The sequence below is a fragment of the Triticum aestivum genome, chromosome 1A, assembly GCF_018294505.1.
Source record: "Triticum aestivum cultivar Chinese Spring chromosome 1A, IWGSC CS RefSeq v2.1, whole genome shotgun sequence".
In the NCBI taxonomy this organism is placed as follows: Eukaryota; Viridiplantae; Streptophyta; class Magnoliopsida; order Poales; family Poaceae; genus Triticum; species Triticum aestivum.
The window spans coordinates 208,654,746-208,669,410 of record NC_057794.1 but is presented as its reverse complement, the minus strand read 5'-3'; positions in this window follow the sequence as shown (position 1 = coordinate 208,669,410).

Sequence of the window (14,665 nt, the reverse complement as noted above, 5' to 3'; positions counted from 1 at the left end):
ATGCCTATATACATGATCATGCCTAGATATTCTCAGAATTATTCACTTTTCTATCAATTGCTCGACAGTAATTTGTTTACCCATCGTAATACTTATGCTATCTTGAGAGAAGCCACTAGTGAAACCTATGGCCCCCGGTTCTATTCTCCATTATATTAATCTTCCGTCAACAAGCTATTTCTATTACCTTTTATTTTGCAATATTTACTTTTAATCTTTATCATAAAAATACCAAAAATATAATCTTATCATCTCTATCAGATCTTACTCTCGTAAGTGACCGTGAAGGGATTGACAACCCCTTTATCACGTTGGTTGCGAGGTTCTTATTTGTTTGTGTAGGTACTAGGGACTTGCGTGTGGCGTCCTACTGGATTGATACCTTGGTTCTAAAAAACTGAGGGAAATACTTACGCTACTTTGCTGCATCACCCTTTCCTCTTCAAGGGAAAACCAACGTAGTGCTCAAGAGGTAGCAAGAAGGATTTCTGGCGCCGTTGCCGGAGAGTCTACGCACAAGTCAAGACATACCAAGTACCCATCACAAACTCTTATCCCTCGCATTACATTATTTGCCATTTTCCTCTCCCCCACTTCACCCTTGACGTTTTATTCGCCCTCTTTTTCCGCTCCCCTTCTCTTTTATAGTTCGTCTCTTTTTGCTTGTTTCTTGTTTGCTTGTGTGTTGGATTGCTTGCTTGTCACTATGGCTCAAGATAATATTAAATTGTGTGATTTTTCCAATACCAACAATAATGATTTTATTAGCACTCTGATTGCTCCTCTTACCGATGCTGAATCTTGTGAAATTAATGCTGCTTTGCTAAATCTTGTCATGAAAGATTCGTTTTCCGGCCTTCCTAGTGAAGATGCCGCTACCCATCTAAAAAACTTTGTTGATTTGTGTGATATGCAAAAGAAGAAAGATGTGGATAATGATATTGTTAAACTGAAGCTATTCTCGTTTCTCTTAGATATCGTGCTAAAACTTTGTTTTCGTCTTTGCCTAAAAATAGTATCGATTCATGGAATAAGTGCAAAGATGCTTTTATCTCTAAGTATTTTCCTACCGCTAAGATCATCACTCTTAGAAACGATATTATGAATTTTAAGCAACTTGATCGTGAACATGTTGCACAAGTTTTGGAGAGGATGAAATTAATGATACGTAATTGCCCTACACATGGTTTGAATCTTTGGATGATTATACAAAAAATTTATGCCGGATTGAATTTTTATTCTAGAAATCTTTTAGATTCGGCCGCGGGAGGCACTTGTATGGAAATCACTTTAGGAGAAGCTACTAAACTCCTAGATAATATTATGGTTAATTATTCTCAATGGCATAGTAAAAGATCTACTAATAAAAAGGTGCAAGCTATAGAAGAAATCAATGTTTTGAGTGGAAAGATGGATGAACTTATGATTTTTTTTGCAAATAAGAGTGTTTCTTCTGATCCTAATGATATGCCTTTGTCTACTACGATTGAGAATAATAATGAATCTATGGATGTGAATTTTGTTGGTAGGATTTTTTTTGGTAATAACGCGTATAGAGGTAAATTTTAATCCTAGGCCGTTTCCTAGTAATTCCTCTAATAATTATGGTAATTCCTACACCAATTCTTATGGAAATTATAATAAGATGCCCTCTGATTTTGAATCTAATATTAAAGAATTTATTAGTTCACAAAAGAGTTTCAATGCTTTGATTGAAGAAAAATTATCTAAGATTGATGAGTTGGCTAGGAACATGGATATAATTTCTCTTGATGTTGATTCTTTGAAACTCAGATCTATTCCACGTAAGCAAGATATCAATGAGTCTCTCAAAGCTATGAGAATTTCCATTGATGAGTGCAAAGAAAGAACCGCTAGGATGCGTGCTAAAAAAGATTGCTTTGTGAAAGCGTGTTCTTCTAGTTTACATGATAATAATGATGATGATCTAAAAGTTATTGATGTGTCCCCTATTAAATCTCTGTTTTGCAATACGAATCTTGGTAATGATGGGACTGGAGATGAGTCAACTTTAGTTAGAAGGCGTCCCAATGATTCGGAGTTTTTAGAACTTGATGCAAAAATTGATAAAAGTGGTATGGGAGAGGTCAAAACATTACATAGCAATGAACCCACTATTTTGGATTTCAAGGAATTTAATTATGATAATTGCTCTTTGATAGATTGTATTTCCTTGTTGCAATCTGTGCTAAATTCTCTGCATGCTTATAGTGAAAATAAAGCTTTTACTAAACATATCATTGATGCTTTAATGCAATCTTATGAAGAAAAGCTTGAATTGGAAGTTTCTATCCCTAGAAAACTTCATGATGAGTGGGAACCTAATATTAAAGTTAAGATTAAAGATCATGAATGCTATGCTTTATGTGATTTGGGTGCTAGTGTTTCCATGATTCCTAAAACTTTGTGTGATTTGCTAGGTTTCTGTGAATTTGATGATTGTTCTTTAAATTTGCATCATGCGGATTCCACTATTAAGGTGGTGTTTGGTTCTCTAGTCCTAGGACTTTTTCTAGTCCCAACTAAAAAGTCCCTAGTCCCTAAAAAGTCCCTCCCTGTTTGTTTCCAGAGACTAAAAAGTCCCTAGCCCCTTCCTAGAGGTTATTAAATGACCATGTTGCCCCTAGTATATAGAAAAATAACAGTTAAACAACACCATGGGGTGGCGGGCCAATGGGTGCATGGAGGGGCACTGTTCAAAAGCCCCAAAAAATCCCAAAAATACTCTCCTTGAGAGTCTTCTTCATTTAGTCCCAAATGCCTAGTTTAGTCCCTAAAAAGTCCCTCCCGTTTGGTAAAAAAGTCTCTAAGAGGAACTTTTTCTAGTCCCTACACAAAAAAGTCCCTGGAAACAAACACCCCCTAAGATACCTATGGGAAGAATTAATGATTTTCTTATTGTTGCAAATAGGAATTATGTGCTCGTAGATTTCATTATTCTTGATATAGATTGCAATCCTACATGTCCGATTATTCTTGGTAGGCCTTTCCTTAGAATGACTGGTGCAATTATTGATATGAAAGAAGGGAATATTAGATTCCAATTTTCGTTAAGGAAGGGCAAGGAACACTTTCCTAGAAAGAAAATTAAATTACCTTATGAATCTATTATGAGAGCCACTTATTGATTGCATACTAAAGATGATAATACCTAGATCTATCCTTGCTTTCATGCCTAGCTAGGGGCGTTAAACGATAGCGCTTGTTGGGAGGCAACCCAATTTTATTTTTGTTTCTTGCTTTTTGATTCTGTTTAGTAATAAATAATTCATCTAGCCTCTGTTTAGATGTGTTTTTATGTTTTTAATTAGTGTTTGTGCAAAGTAGAACCTTTGGGAAGACTTGGGGAAAGTCTTTGCGATCTTGCTGTAAAAAACAGAAACTTTAGCACTCACGAGATTTGCTGCCATATTTTACTGGAGAGTGATATTTAGTTAATTCATTTTGAAGATGATTTATAAATAAATTCCTCACATCCAGTAATTTATTTTAGAATTTTTGGGGTTCCAGAAGTATTCGAAACCTACAGATTACTACAGATTGTTCTGTTCTTGATAGATTCTGTTTTTCGTGTGTTGTTTGCTTATTTTGACGAATCTATGGCTAGTAATAGAGTTTATGAACCATAGGAAAGTTGGAATACAATAGGTTTAACACCAATATAAATAAAGAATGAGTTCATTACAGTACCTTGAAGTGGTGGTTTGTTTTCTTTTACTAATGGAGCTCACGAGATTTTCTTTTAAGTTTTGTGTTGTGAAGTTTTCAAGTTTTGGGTAAAGATTTGATGGATTATGGAACAAGGAGAGGCAAGAGCCTAAGCTTGGGGATTCCCAAGGCACCCCAAGGTAAAATCCAAGGACAACCAAAATCCTAAGCTTGGGGATGCCCCGGAAGGCATCCCCTCTTTCGTCTTCGTCCATCGGTAACTTTACTTGGAGCTATATTTTTATTCACCACATGATATGTGTTTTGCTTGGAGCGTCTTGTACAATTCGAGTATTTGCTTTTTAGTTTACCACAATCATCCTTGATGTACACACCTTTTGGGAGAGACACACATGAATTGGAATTTATTAGAATAGTCTATGTGCTTCACTTATATCTTTTGAGCTAGATAATTTTGCTCTAGTGCTTCACTTATATCTTTTAGAGCATGGTGCTGGTTTTATTTTATAGAAATAATTGATCTCTCATGTTTCACTTCTATTATTTTGAGAGTCCTTTAGAACAGAATGGTTATTTTCTTTGGTTATGAAATTAGTCCTAATATGATAGGCATCCAAGATGGGTATAATAAAAACTATCATAAAAAGTGCATTGAATACTGTGAGAAGTTTGATACTTGATGATTGTTTTGAGATATGAAGATGGTGATATTAGAGTCATGCTAGTTGAGTAGTTGCGAATTTGAGAAATACTTGTTCTAAAGTTTGTGATTCCCGTAGCATGCACGTATGGTGAACCGTTATGTGATGAAGTCGGAGCATGATTTATTTATTGATTGTCTTCCTTATGAGTGGCGGTCGGGGATGAGCGATGGTCTTTTCCTACCAATCTATCCCGCTAGGAGCATGCCTGTAGTACTTTGTTTTGATAACTAATAATTTTTTGCAATAAGTATGTGAGTTCTTTATGACTAATGTTGAGTCCATGGATTATACGCACTCTCACTCTTCCACCATTGCTAGCCTCTCTAATACCGTGCAACTTTCGCCGGTACCATAAAACCACCATACACCTTCCTCAAAACAGCCACCATACCTACCTATTATGGCATTTCCATAGCCATTCTGAGATATATTGCCATGCAACTTTCCACCGTTCCGTTATTATGACACGCTTCATCATTGTCATATTGCCTTGCATGATCATGTAGTTGACATCGTATTTGTGGCAAAGCCACCATGCTTAATTTTTCATACATGTCACTCTTGATTCATCGCAATCCCGGTACACCGCGGGAGGCATTCACATAGAGTCATATTTCGTTCTAAGTATCAAGTTGTAATTCTTGAGTTGTAAGTAAATAAAAGTGTGATGATCATCATTAGAGCATTGTCTCATGTGAGGAAAGGATGATGGAGACTATGATTCCCCCATAAGTCGGGTTGAGACTCCGGACGAAAAAAAGAGAGAAAAGAAGGCCCAAATAAAAAAATAGGGAAAAAGAGAGAAGGGACAATGTTACTATCCTTTTACCACACTTGTGCTTCAAAGTAGCACCATGATTTTCATGATAGAGAGCCTCCTATGTTGTCACTTTCATATACTAGTGGCAATTTTACATTATAGAACTTGGCTTGTATATTCCAATGATGGGCTTCCTCAAAATGCCCAAGGTCTTCATGAGCAAGCGAGTTGGATGCACACCCACTTAGTTTCTTTTTGAGCTTTCATACACTTATAGCTCTAGTGCATCCGTTGCATGGCAATCCCTATTCACTCACATTGATATCTATTGATGGGCATCTCCATAGCCCGTTGATATGCCTAGTTGATGTGAGACTATGTTCTCCTTTTTGTCTTCTCCACAACCACCATTCTATTCCACCTATAGTGCTATGTCCATGGCTCACGCTCATATATTGCGTGAAGATTGAAAAAGTTTGAGAACACCAAAAGTATGAAACAATTGCTTGGCTTGTCATCAGGGTTGTGCATGATTAAATACTTTGTGTGATGAAGATAGAGCATAGCCAGACTATATGATTTTGTAGGGATAACTTTCTTTGGCCATGTTATTTTGAGAAGACATGATTGCTTAGTTAGTATGCTTGAAGTATTATTATTTTATGTCAATATTAAACTTTTGTCTTGAATCTTTCGGATCTGAACATTCATGCCACAATAAAGAAAGTTACATTGAGAAATATGCTAGGTAGCATTCCACATCAAAAATTCAGTTTTTATCATTTACCTACTCGAGGATGAGCAGGAATTAAGCTTGGGGATGCTTGATACGTCTCCAACGTATCTATAATTTTTCATTGTTCCATGCTATTATATTATCTGTTTTGGATGTTAATGGGCTTATTTATACACTTTTATATTATTTTTGGGACTAACCTACTAACCCAACGCCCAGTGCAAATTGCTGTTTTTTTTGCCTATTTCAGTGTTTCGCAGAAAAGTAATACCAAATGGAATCCAAACAGAATGAAACCTTCGGGAGAGTTATTTTTGGAACAAACGTGATCCAGAGTACTTGGAGTGGACGTCAAGCAACCAAAGAGGAGGCCACGAGGCAGGGGGCGTGCCTACCCCCTGGGCGCGCCCTCCACCCTCGTGGGCCCCTCGTGGCTCAACCGACCTACTTCTTCCTCCTATATATACTCATATACCCTGAAAACATCAAGGAGCACCACAAAACCCTATTTCCACCACCGCAACCTTCTGTACCCAAGAGATCCCATCTTGGGGCCTTTTCTGGAGCTCCGCCAGAGGGGGCATCGATCATGGAGGCCCTCTACATCTACTCCATGGCCCTTCTGATGATGTGTGAGTAGTTTACTTCAGACCTTTGGGTCCATAGTTATTAGCTAGATGGCTTCTTCTCTCTCTTTGGATCTCAATACAAAGTTCTCCTCGATCATCTTGGAGATCTATTCGATGTAACTCTTTTTGCGGTGTGTTTGTTGAGATCCGATGAATTGTGGGTTTATGATCAAGTCTATCTATGAACAATATTTGATTCTTCTCTGAAATCTTTTATGTATGATTGGTTATCTTTGCAAGTCTCTTTGAATTATCAGTTTGGTTTGGCCTACTAGATTGATCTTTCTTTCAATGGGTGAAGTGCTTAGCTTTGGGTTCAATCTTGCGGTGCTCGATCCCAGTGACAGAAAGGAAAACGACACGTATTGTATTGTTGCCATCGAGGATAAAAAGATGGGGTTTATATCATATTGCTTGAGTTTATCCCTCTACATCATGTCATCTTACCTAATGTGTTACTCTATTCTTATGAACTTAAGACTCTAGATGCATGCTAGATAGCGGTCGATGTGTGGAGTAATAGTAGTAGATGCAGGCAGGAGTCAATCTACTTGTCACGGACGTGATGCCTATATACATGATCATGCCTAGATATTCTCATAATTATTCGCTTTTCTATCAATTGCTCAATAGTAATTTTTTTACCCACCGTAATACTTATGCTATCTTGAGAGAAGCCACTAGTGAAACCTATGGCCCCCGGTTCTATTCTCCATTATATTAATCTTCCGTCAACAAGCTATTTCTATTACCTTTTATTTTGCAATCTTTACTTTTAATCTTAATCATAAAAATACCAAAAATATTATCTTATCATCTCTATCAGATCTCACTCTCGTAAGTGACCATGAAGGGAATTACAACCCCTTTATTGCGTTGGTTGTGAGGTTCTTATTTGTTTGTGTAGGTACGAGGGACTTGTGTGTGGCCTCCTACTGGATTGATACCTTGGTTCTCAAAAACCGAGGGAAATACTTACGCTACTTTGCTGCATCACCCTTTCCTCTTCAAGGGAAAACTAACGCAGTGCTCAAGTGGTAGCAGGCAGATACGAGACTTATGCTCAACCTATATAGAGAAAATGCAATGACTTCCTATCCCAAGTATGCTATATTTGTATGGTGTTCCGATGATATGATCCAAGATGATCGAGTATGACAATCTTAATGTAGTATGATGATATGGTTCTTTCTTAAAATCTCTTTCCTTATATTTCTATTTTTGTTGAATAGCTTGTCGGTTCTTTCCTTGGGCTTCTTTTGCAAACTTGACGAACCAAGATAGCAATTGTGTATATGTGATGACAACTTTGTGACACAAGAGATTGATACGTCTCCAACATATCTATAATTTATGAAGTATTCATGCCATATTTACAATAATTTTATATGGTTTTGGTATGATTTGCATGGAACTAACCCGGACTGACACTGTTTTCAGCAGAACTACCATGGTGTTTTTTTGTGCAGAAATGAAAGTCCTCCAAACAAGCTGAAACTTAAACTTTCTGACAGTTTTTTTGGAACAAAAGAGACCCCCAAAGCTTCGTGGAAGGACCAGAAGGTGAAGGAGTAGGGAACAAGACACTGGGGCACGCCTGGGCCCTTACCCATGTGCCGGTGGGTTGTGCTCACCTCGAGGCCCATCTTCGCGTGAAACCGATGCCAAAAAATCCTATAAATAGAGAAACCATCAGAAGTAACCCTAGATCAGAAGTTCCGCCGCCGCAGGCCTCTATAGCCACCGAAAACCAATCTAGACCCCGTTCCGGCACCTTGCCGGAGGGGGAAATCATCTCTGATGGCCATCTTCATCATCCCGGCGGCCACCATGATGAGGAGGGAGTAGTCCACCCTCGGGTCCGAGGGTTTGTACCAGTAGCTATGTGTTTAATCTCTCTCTCTCTCTCTCTCGTGTTCTTGAGACGTCACGATCTTGATGTATCGCGGGCTTTGTTAATATAGTCGAATCATATGGTGTTTTCCCCTCTCTATCTTGTTGTGATGAATTGAGTTTTCCCTTTGAGATTTTATTGTTATTGGATTGAATACTTTTATGGATTTCAGAGCACTTGATATATGTCTTGCATATCAATAATCGTGGTGACAATGGGGTATCGTATTTATTCACTTGATATATGTTTTGGCACTCAACTCGTGGATTCCCGAGGTGACATTGGGGTAATCTATGCATAGGGGTTGATGCACATTGTTGTCTTTGTTTCTCCGGTAAAAATCTTGGGGCACTCTTTGAAGTTCTTTGTGTTGGATTGAGTATTATGAATCTGAAATTATTTGGTGTTATTTTAGTACGAACTATTGGATAGATTGATCGGAAAGAATAGCTTTGGGGTAGTTTCGTACCCTACAAACGATTTCTTCTTATGTTCTCCGCTAGATAGGAACTTTGGAGTGTTTCTTCATCGCACTTTGATGGGTGGTTATATGATCCAATTATCTTAGCACCGTTGAGAGATTGCACTAGTGAAAGTACGGACCCTAGGCCTCATTTTTAAGGATTGCAATACCGTTTTTGTGCCCGTTTACTATTTGCTACCTTGCTGTTTTTATTTATTCAGATTATAAAAATATATTTCTACCATCCAAATTACACTTTTATCACCATCTCTTCGCCGAACTAGTGCACCTATACAAATTGCCATTGTATTGGGTGTGTTGGGGACACAAGAGATTTCTTGTATTTGATTGCAGGGTTGATAAACCTTAGGTCACCCACGGATTGATAAACCTTAGGTCACCCACGGATTGATAAACCTTAGGTCACCCACGGATTGCAGGGTTGATAAAATCTACGCTTGGAGGCCCAACACATGTCTACAAGAATAAAGTTGCGTAGTAGACATCAAGCTCTTTTCTGGCGTCGTTGCCGGGGAGGTTAGGTAAGCGGCACTCACATCCCGTCAACAAAGCTCTTTTCTGGTGCCGTTGCCGGGGAGGTGAGTGCTTGAAGGTACATATTTAGATCTTGCAATCAAATCTTTTAGTTTCTTGTTTTATCACTAGTTTGGTTTATAAAGGAAAACTAAAAAATGGAATTGATGTTGCATCATATTATTCATCTTTATAATGTCTTTCGTGAAAATGATGGAAAGGAAAATTGTGCTCAGTTGATAGAAGAAGAATTCTATAAAATGTTTGACATAAAATCTTTGAATGATGAGCATGATTGCAATATTGCTAGTATGAATTCTTTGAATATCCATGATGCTAATGATATGCAAAGCCATAATCTTGGGGATGCTATGTTTGATGAAGATGTTATTTTTAGTCCCTCAAGTTTTGATGAGAAAATTTATTATGATGAAAGCATATATTCTACCTATGATGATTATGGTGATGACATGTATGGTATAAAGAATAATGATAACAATGAAACTTGTCATCATGATTTTAATTTTCAATCCCATGATAGTTATTTTGTTGAGTTTGCTCCCACTACTATTCATGAGAATAAATTTGCTTATGTGGAGAGTAAAAAATGTTCTATGCTTGTGGATCATGAAAAGAATCATTTATGTGATAGTTATATTGTTTAATTCATTCATGATGCTACTGAAAATTATTATGGGAGAGGAACATGTGCTTCTACATATCTCAATAATATCAAGTTTCCTCTCTATGTGTTGAAAATCTTGAATGTTTGCCTTCCTATGCTAGTTGATTCTTGTTCCAACAAGTTGTTTGCTCCCAAAATCCTATGCATAGGAAGTGGGTTAGACATAAATGTGCTAGTCATATGCTTCATGATGCTCTCTTCATGTTTCAATTCTTATCTTTTATGCGAGAATCATTGAAATCATCATGCCTAGCTAAAAGGCATTAAAGAAAAGTGTTTGTTGGGACACAACCCAACACTTTCACCTACTGTTTTTGTGTGTTTGCATGATTATGCTACTGTAGTAATCATGTTTTAAAGCTTTTATTTCAATAAAGTGCAAAGTAAGACCTTTGGGATGGTCTATGGTGATAGTTGATTTGATCTTGCTGAAAAACAGAAACTTTTGCGCCTAGTAAAATAATTTTAGTTTTTTTATAGAAGGATGATAAAATCCTGATTATTTTTGCACGATATTGATATACAAATTTCCCAGGTTGTCCTAATTTTTCAGAATTTTCGGAGTAGCAGAAGTATGGTTGCTGTCCAGATCATTACAGACTGTTCTATTTTTGACATATTCTGTTTTCAATGCATAGTTTGCTTGTTTTATAGTTTCTATGGCTTATATCGCTCAATATAAATTGTATACATGATATAATACAGTAGGAATTGTGTGAGAATAATTATGAATCTTGTCTTTCACAGTACCAAAAGTGAAATGGTTTGCTCTTTATCATACTAACCTATCTCACAAAGTTCCGTTAAGTTTTGTGTGATTGAAGTTTTCAAGTTTTGGGTGAGATGTCGATATGAGGAGAATAAGGAGTAAAAAGAACCTAAGCTTGGGGAGGCCCAAGGCACCCCAAGTTAATATTCATGGAAGATCCAAGAAACTAAGCTTGGGGATGCCCCGGAAGGCATCCCCTCTTTCGTCCCCAACATTATTGGTAACCTCACTTAGAGCTATGTTTTCATTCGTCAGATGATATGTTTTTTTCTTGGAGAATACATTTATTTTGTTAGGATTTTCTTACTGTTATTTACAGTAATGTTTTGCATCTTTTATTTTAATAAAATTGGCAATGATAGCCTTTGCCATGCTTATTTTGCAAGTTTACATGTTGCTGTTTGAAAACGGAAAGTTTACCGCTGTTGCAAAAATTCCCTAGAAAAGTCAGAATGTGATAAAATGTTGAAACTTTTTGCAAAATAAGCTATGATAAATTTTCTACAGTGTGGGAATTTTTCATAACTTTTGTAGTTAGGTAAGTATTGATACTCTTGCATTCTTTATAGACTGCACTATTTTGGCAGATTGCTATTATGTTTGCATTGTTTGCATATGTTTGCTTGTTTAATGATTCTATTTGATGATAGGAGTATTAAATATGTAGAGGCATTTAGTATGCAATGTTGAATAATAATTTTAGTGATTTTCTACAGTAGAGAATGGTAAGGTTTTTGCAATGGTTTATACTAACTTATCTCACGAGTTCTTGTTGAGTTTTGTGTGGATGAAGCTTTTGAGATTTAGGAAAACCGTGATATGAGAGGAATTAAGGAGACACAAAATCTCAAGCTTGGGGATGCCCAAGGCACCCCAACATAATATTTCAAGGAGTCTTAAGCATCTAAGCTTGGGGATGCCCCGGTAGGCACCCCACCTTTCTTCTTCAACAATTATCGGTTAGTATCGGTTGAGCCTAAGTTTTTACTTCTTCACATGATGTGTGCTATTCTTGGAATGTCATTTTGTTTTGTTTTGCTTGCTGTTTTAATAAAATTCTTAGATTTGAAAGTTTTTAATAAGAGAGAGTCCTCAAATAGCTACCTATTTACTTAACTACCCGCATGATCTTCACTTATATCTTTTTGGAGTAGCTTGTCATTTACTCTTATGCTTCACTTATATCCTATGAGTCAATTGTTGAATAAATTGAATTTCATGAAGTTGAAATCATATCATGCCTAGTGGTAGCTTCACATTGGGTTTAGAAAGTGAATCTTTTGAGGCTTGACAATCACAATATTGGTCATACAAGCAATTCACGAATAATTAGTATAAGGAAGAGAACTTTCACATGCAAATACACTATCTTGGAAATCTTTTGTGATTGCGAGCCCCCATCAAATACTATATACCAAAATTATTGATTTTGGACAAAGAAAACAACGTAATGGTTTATGTTTGTTCATATTCACATAGAAGTTATACTGTCATAGATCCTTCAACATGTGGTGCTTGCTCCCCATCTTTGCTAGCCAAAACTTTCACACCAAGTAGAGATACTACTTGTGCATCCAAAAAACCCTTAAACCCAAATCTTATCTTCAAGAGTCCACCATACCTACCTAAGGATTGAGCAAGATCCTTCAAGTAAGTTGTCATCGGTGCAATAAGGCAATAAAAATTGCTTCTAAAAGTGTTAAATCATTTAGTGCAAGAGAAAATTGAGCATTGTACGAACTTGTGATGGCAAAGAATAAAAGCGACAGACTGCATAATAAAGGTTGCTATCATAAGGGCCAATATAACATGACGTTCTTTTGCACTAAGGGGTTGAGCATACAAACAAATAAGCGCATGGCATCCTCTGCTTCCCTCTACGAAGGGCCTATCTTTTACTTTTATGTATTTAATTTCATGCAAGAGTCAAAGTTTTTCTCTCTGTTCCTTTTTATTTTTCTCTTTTGGCAAGCATCATGTGGTGGGGAAAGATCTAGGCACATATATCCAGTTGGATATGGGTAGCATGAGTTATTACTGTTGACATCACCCTTGAGGTGAATACGTTGGGAGGCGAACTTATAAGCCCCTATCTTTCTATGTGTCCGGTTGAAATGTTTTGCTCATGTGTATGCGGTGAGTGTTAGCAATCATAGAAGACTATATGATGGTTGAGTATGTGGAGCTCTTACTTAAACTCTGATGAATAAGTTGAATTACAATTGTTTGGTGACTGAGAACATACGTTGTTGAGTTTCAAGAGAATTCGTTGTTTGAACCTTAACATGTGAATTGGTTTATACTTTAACATGAGAAGTTTTATGAGAAAGAATTGTTGTTATGATGCTAGGAAAAGTGATTGAAATTATCATTGACCAAACTTATGCACTTTGCTAGCATTCACACTTCATAAATTATTTCTTTTATCATTTACCTACTCGAGGACGAGTAGAAATTAAGCTTGGGGATGCTGATACGTCTCCAATGTATCTATAATTTATGAAGTATTCATGCCATATTTACAACAATTTTATATGGTTTTGGTATGATTTGCATGGAACTAACCCAGACTGACGCTGTTTTCAACAGAACTACCGTGGTGTTGTTTTTTGTGCAGAAATGAAAGTTCTCCAAATGATCTGAAACTTTTTCATGATTTTTTTGGAACAAAAGAGACCCCCGAAGCTTCGTGGAAGGACCAGAAGGTGAAGGAGTTGGGCACAAGACACCGGGGCGCTCCTGGGCCCTTGCCCATGCCTCAGTGGGTTGTGCTCACCTCGAGGCCCATCTTCACGTGAAACCGACGCCAAAAAATGAAGGAAATATGCCCTAGAGGCAATAATAAAGTTATTTTTTATTTCCTTATATCATGATAAATGTTTGTTATTCATGCAATAATTGTATTAACCGAAAACTTAGTACATGTGTGAATACATATACAAACTGAGTGTCACTAGTATGCCTCTACTTGACTAGCTCGTTAATCAAAGATGGTTAAGCTTCCTAGCCATAGACATGGGTTGTCATTTGATTAACAGGATCACATCATTGGAGAATGATGTGATTGACTTGACCCATTCCGTTAGCTTAACACAATGATCGTTTAGTTTGTTGCTATTGCTTTCTCCATAACTTATACATGTTCCTATGACTATATGAGATCGTGCAACTCCCGAATACCGGAGCAACACTTTGTGTGCTACCAAATGTCACAACGTAACTAAATGATTATAAAGGTGCTCTACAGGTGTCTCCGATGGTGTTTGTTGAGTTGGCATAGATCGAGATTAGGATTTGTCACTCCGATTGTCGAAGAGGTATCTCTGGGCCCTCTCGGCAATGCACATCAATATAAGCCTTGCAAGCAATGTGACTAATGAGTTAGTTGCGGGATGATGCATTACGGAACGAGTAAAGAGACTTGACGGTACCGAGATTTAACTAGGTATTGAGATACTGACGATCGAATCTCGAGCAAGTAACATACCGATGACAAAGGGAACAACATGTATCGTTATGCGATTTGACCGATAAATATCTTCGTTGAATATGTGGGAGCCAATATGAACATCCAGGTTCCGCTATTGGTTATTGACCGGAGACGTGTCTCGGTCATGTCTACATAGTTCTCAAACCCGTAGGGTCCGCACGCTTAACCTTCGGTGACGATTGGTATTATGAGTTTATGTGTTTTGATGTACCGAAGGTAGTTCGGTGTCCCGGGTGTGATCACGGACATGACAAGGAGTCTCGAAATGGTCGAGACATAAAGTTTGATATATTGGATGACTATATTCGGAC